Here is a 6,475-nt window from a genome sequence, read left to right as displayed (position 1 = left end):
GTCATTGCTAACTGATGTAGTTTTCAGTGCACTGAATCCAGCCAGTTGGCTATAAGATAACATAATTTTGAGATAAATTGTTGGATCAAATAATACAGATGGAGAAAAAAATAAACATCAAAATAAAGCCAAAGCATAAACACACCCAAATAAAGCAAGGAAGGCTGATAAACTTTGCCAAATGCAGTAAAGTGTGGGGTTTTTATGGCAAGAGTACAATATTATAAACAATAGTCAAAGGAGCAATGATAAATATAAAAATATTCTTAGCACATAAGTATAATTTTGTTACAACCTATCATATCAAATTAATAAAAAATATCACAACCATATAAAAACATATACCTATATGTGACCTGAAAAAAAACAGAGTAGTTTATAGACATAAAAATCTTATTCAAGATCATTCTTTTTAATTAAGTCACATTAAAATAAAAATGAGAAATAATTTTTCTTTATCAGAGAGTAAATTATCCAAGTACTTAATAATTTATGGTATTATTAACAATTCATTAAAGGAACCAGACAGTCTCATATACTCTTAATGAGAGTTTAGGTTGCTACAACCTTAAATCTATCAAAATAATAAAAATATGTATCACAAAATAAGATGTGCATGAACCATAAGCCTGAAAGTTCTCTTCTAGGAATTTGTGCTACAGTCACACTAGCAAACATGCAGTGAAATATTGTATAAATATATTTATTACAAAATGATCTATAATGGTTTTCAAAGATGAGAGGCAATGTAATGCCCATAGGCAAAAGAATGGCTACATAAATTATGAAACATCCACTCAGTAGAATACTACATAATTACAAAGGATGAAGTACGGTTCTGTATGCTGACAAGACAAAGTCCCCAAGAGATATTATCCCAGAGACTTAAAAAAAGAACACTAAAAGCAAATTACAGGCTAGCACATGCTGTCTCCACATTATGCTGCAGGGTTAGCACTGCGATTATAATGTAGTCACATTTCTCCTTTCCCCTTCCTCCCTCACGTCCTCTCATATCCCCCTCCCCACGCGCCTCCAATCCTCCCTTTCCACTAACTGACTTTTATGTATATATGTATACAGCTGGATAGTCTTAAATATAACTTGTTCAGTCTGTATAATATTACTTGTGTGCATGTTTCCAAGGATGACCACTTGGCACTGGACAATAATTGGCATGCTGTTCTCTATGAAAGGCCATCCCTTTTACTCCCAGCTTTTCTCAGTTGCCTATAGTTTTTTTTTTCTGTAAGTTGTCTATAGTCCTTTGTGCTTCTTTTTAAATAGTTGATGGTCAAAGATTTAAAAAAATTATCTGATATTTATTTAGTTTTCCTCATGGAAATATATGTGTAACCATAGAGTATTGTGAAAATGCAATAAAATAATATGTGTAACTGCCTATGAGATATGTTCCAGTTTTGATTACCTACAAATGATGTCATTCTAATACTTAGTAATTTTACAATCAATATGAATTTGCTTATTACTATAATTCTGTGGGTTGGCTGGGTGGTTGTATGCTGCTGTCTCCTGGCGAGAGACTGTATCTATGAAGACTGAAACATCTGGGTAGTTTCTTGATCACCTCATCAAACATCTTCTGACTGGGCCTCTGTTGGGGAGCATGTCAGAACTGCTTTTCAAATGAAAGCCCAACGCACACGATTTCAAACACTTCTGCTTATATCACATTTGCAAGCTTCATTACTATGTAACAGAATCGATGTGCAGGAATTAAAAAAAAAAAAGAAAAGAAAATAGAAAGAGATTTTTCTTTGTGGTCACATGTATAAGAGACTCTCACAAAGTAAGTCTATCTCTGCAATTTTTCCTCTTGGAGGAAGAGTTAAGCAATTGAGAATGTCTCTTCCAAGGGCTACGCTGCTGGTAAACAGCACAGCGAAGAGTTTACCGGTTCCCCTGACTCTCAAGTCCTTGTCTTGACCTGAATATCTGCAGAAACCTGCTGATGTTCTTCCTTTCTCAAGCAAACCACTTTCCTCTGCTTATGCTTAATTTCAGTTTTAGCTTTCCTTATGCGCCATTTTAAATACTGGCTGCAAAGCAGCCGCCTTCTCCGTACAGTTGGTTAATCCAGTCAAACTTCTCTTGAATATGATTTTTATATATCAAACTGGTTACCGCTAATGTTCTAACACTTTATCTTAACACTCTCATCATACACTGCAATATTTAGGTGTGCAGCTGCCACAGAACATAAGATGGCTCCCTCTTTGGGTGTAGGATGTCTGTGATAACACGTCTTCATACTTACCACTTTGGTTGCCATGGCATTTCATAAACATAGAACAGTGACTCAATAGCTGAAGCTTCCTTTTACTGACTTGTATTCACTCCTCAAATATTTTAGAATAATGATTTCAATTTGTTATTACATTTAGGGTTGTGAGGGTTTTTTTTGTTGTTGTTGTTTGTTTTTGTTTTGTTTTTTGGTCTCTTGTTTAAAAACACTACTTTCTATGTTTCGGATAAGTATCCCACAAAGGCCTGTGCATTAAAGTCTTGAAAAAATATCATGGCACTCCTGGGAGATGGTAGACCCTTAAGACATGTAGCCTGGTGAAATAAAGTCAGAACATTAGAGAGTGTACCCTAAAGGGATTTAGGGTAACCCATTCCAATCTTATCATTCTCCTTCCTCTATCATGAGGTGAGAGGCTGCTTCTGACTGATGCTCCTACCATGATGGCCTGCCTCACCACAGACCAAAGAGCAGCTGACTGAGGATTGTGACCTCTGAAACTGAACAGAGCGTCTTTTCTTTTCTTTTTTGATATTTTATTAATTTATTCATATTACATCTCAATTGTTAGCCCATCCCTTGAATCCTCCCATTTCTCCCTCCCTCTCGCTTTCCCCTTACTCCCCTCCCCTATGTCTGTGACTGAGGGGGACTTCCTCCCCCTGTATATGCTCATAGGCTATCAAGTCTCTTCTTGGTAGCCTGCTATCCTTCCTCTGAGTGCCACCAGGTCTCCCCATCAAGAGGACATGGTCAAAAATGGGGAACCAGAGTTTGTGTGAAAGTCAGACCCCACTCTCCACTCAATGGTAGAGAATGTCCTATCCATCAGCTATATCTGGGTAGGGGTTCAAAGTTTACGGCACGTCTTGTCTTTGGCTGGTGCCATAGTTTCAGCAGGACCTCTGGGCCCAGATCCTCCCATCATAATGTTCTTCTTGTAGGTTTCTAGGATGCTCTGGATCCTTCTATTTCTTCATTCTTCCATGCTTCTCTCACGTAAAGTCCCAATAGGATGCCCACCCCTCTGACCCACTTTCCTGGTAAGTGAAGACTTTCATGGGACATGCTGCTTGGGCTAGTACCTAGATATAAGTGAGCATATACCATTTAACTCTTTCTGCTTCTGGGTGAACTTACTCATTATGGTCATTTCTAGTTCAATCCATTTGTCCACAAATTTTGGGAATTTGTTTTTAATAGCTGAGTAGTATTAGCATCTTTTCTTCTTATGATGTGGTATGCACTCTATCTCAGTTCTGGAATGCAGCACAATTACACTTTCTGACTCTGCATGTAAGGCATCTGAGTTATTGAAGATGCTTACTGTCTAGTGATCATGCTTTGACCAATAACATAATTTGAGGAACAGTTTTGAGAGATTGATCCCTAAGGCAATAAAGACCGAACTTGTAAAATGATACAATACAACCAGTAAAGTAAGGTCAGACCTGCTAAGATAAGCTAGTATGTTGCCCAGGGCTGGTCATTTCAAAATTTAGCCTGTGACTCCTTCAGTGATCTTTATCTCTGTTTTAATTTTTCAAAATAAATAAACTTAAAAATGGGATGGAGTTGACAAGTGGGTGCTAAGCCAGATGCTTTTAGACAAGATCAACAAATGAGCCTAACCAATGAACCATCTCTCTGAGCCAACAAATAGACCCTTTCACTCATTAACATAAGCTGATTTTTGAAGACTGGCTGTGCTAAAGGACATGACCACAAGTTCTCTCATTGTGAATATTAATCTTGTAGTTTGTCATTTGTTACGACATTGGCTTTTCCAAAATATATATGTATGTATGTATGTATGTATGTATGTATGTATGTATTTTTGCCTAAGATAACATAGTCTGATTCCAGTGGCCACCAAAGCCATCAATCTGCATTTTTTTCTGTCATTTACCAGCTGTAGCTCTGTGGCAGTAAATTCAGAAGCTGTGTGCCAATGTATTCTTAAAGCTTGACTTGCTTCCTGATGTGTCTGTGAACCCTTTTTACTGATCTGCGCAGTGGCTGACAATATTGAACAACAAACTATACTTCCATCCGGTATTGTTATGGTAATAAGATGATACACTCACTCAACACGTTATGTGTTAAGTGCAGTTTTTAAAGTTTCCCAAATCACGTTCCTGAGGATCCAGTGCTCTTTTCTCACCTCGGTAGGCATGAAGCATACATATATGTTCAGGCAAAACATCATGCATTAGAATAAACAAATGTAGAAATATAGAATTTATTTAAATAATATTAGATATGAAAAATGGTCTCTCTAAACACTCTTTTAAGAATCAAAGAGCTCACTAATAATAGAAAGTCATATTTAACATATCTACTGGTTGTGAATAACGGAATAGCTTCTAAGTACCTAAATTGAGCTGTTCAGCAAGGCCACGTCTTTTTTTCACGGCAATTTGCTTATATGCCTCCTTTGTAGTTAGGTCACATTCAGCAACTACTGAAAGAGCAAACCAAATAAAGAAATTTGCCAAAGCATACCTCGGATCTAAGAGAGTGTTTCTTGTTGTAGCTCTAGCAAATCAAACCGAACATCCATGATGGCATAGTCTGAAGGACTCTGCAAAATTTAGTTCACTCAGGGTAGGTCACTTGGGTCTGGCAAGGGCTGACAACTTCGTAGCAAGACATTTGACAAATAGAGATATTAACTTCACACGAGAAAGTCTGATTCTCTGCCATTTGGACTGTAGGTTGATAAGAGAGATTTTGACTAATGATGGAAATAATAGAAAGATGATCAGACTATAAAAATAAAGTTGTAGGAGCCGACTGAATAGCGTATATTTCGTAAATGCTGCGTATATTATGCACACCTTGAATCTCTTGAGATTGTTTAGCATTGTAAGAAAATTTTCTTGGTTTAACAAGTTCCTAGAAACCCTTTCAAATGTTTTATTTGAATGAGAATTTTATTGTTTGTTGGCTTTCTATTTGTTTTTAATAAAACCAGACTCCAATATTCTTATTTCCTCCACAAAAAAAAAAAAAAATAAAAATAAAAATAAAAATAAAAATGGGATGGATACATAGGTTGGTAGAGTACCAACCTATCACACATGAAACACTGCCTTAAATCTGCATCCAGCACCACATAAACAAGGCATGGAAGCACACACCAATAACTAAATAGTACAAAGATGAAGGAAGATGAGATATGTTTAAGATCGCCCTTGGTTATATAGCTAGAGAACTTTACACTTTGGTCTACATAAGAAAAATGAAAGAAAGAAAGAAAAGAAGAGAAAGAGAGCGAGAGAGAGAGAGAGAGAGAGAGAGAGAGAGAGAGAGAGATGTCATTTCTCTGGCTGTGACCAACATGGTACTATTAAAACATGGTATGCTTATTTCTCTTCTTAACTGAAAACCATGAGTGGGTGAAGTCTGAAATCTCTTACTGACTCATGTGTCTCCCATTTGCCTCTCAAGTTCTTCCTGTCTTAAAATCGAACTGTACTATAGTTGAGGTTTATGTTCAATGAAGGTAGAAAATAACCCCCACTTTTACACACATGCATGTGTGCAGATGTACAAATGACAGACACACAAGATACACACACACACACACACACACACACACACACACACACACACACACACACACCTTCTCTAGAGAGGAAAGAATGTATTCCTCTACTTTGTGGCTTTGAGCTTGGTAACCTGCTTTGTCCAATGGGGTATTAGTAACACAGCATCGTGAACACAGGCTTCTTAGGCACGCTTGTGTGGCTTCACTTGACTCTCTACTTTAGTAATCCACCATGTGAAATATATGTCTGCATTACTGATGTCAGAAACTGCTACATAGCATTAGTAGGGACTCCAGAACACAAACATGGAAGAATACATGAACTTAGTCCAGAACTTAGAATAAGGCTTATGGTAAAGAATCATTGAAATTTGAGGTGACCTACTAGATACATTTTATAGAGTAGCTGATGTATTATTATGTATTCCAAGATGTCCTCAAATTAATAGTAGGACTTCTCCTGTCTCAGCTTCTTAAGTGGTAGGATTTACAGGCATGAGCAAACACATGGTTTCAGTTTTCTGTTTTTCCCATGTCCTTCTCTCTTGTGGGACTTCACACACCATGTAGATTCTGTTGGAATCTCTCTCCAGCCAACCCCACTGCCTTACCACCCCCACTCCTTGAAGTAACACTCCGCTACTTAGCTACACACT

The sequence above is a fragment of the Acomys minous genome, assembly GCF_964271855.1.
Source record: "Acomys minous genome assembly, chromosome: 3".
NCBI classification, from domain to species: Eukaryota; Metazoa; Chordata; class Mammalia; order Rodentia; family Muridae; genus Acomys; species Acomys minous.
Note: the sequence above shows the minus strand (reverse complement) of the source record.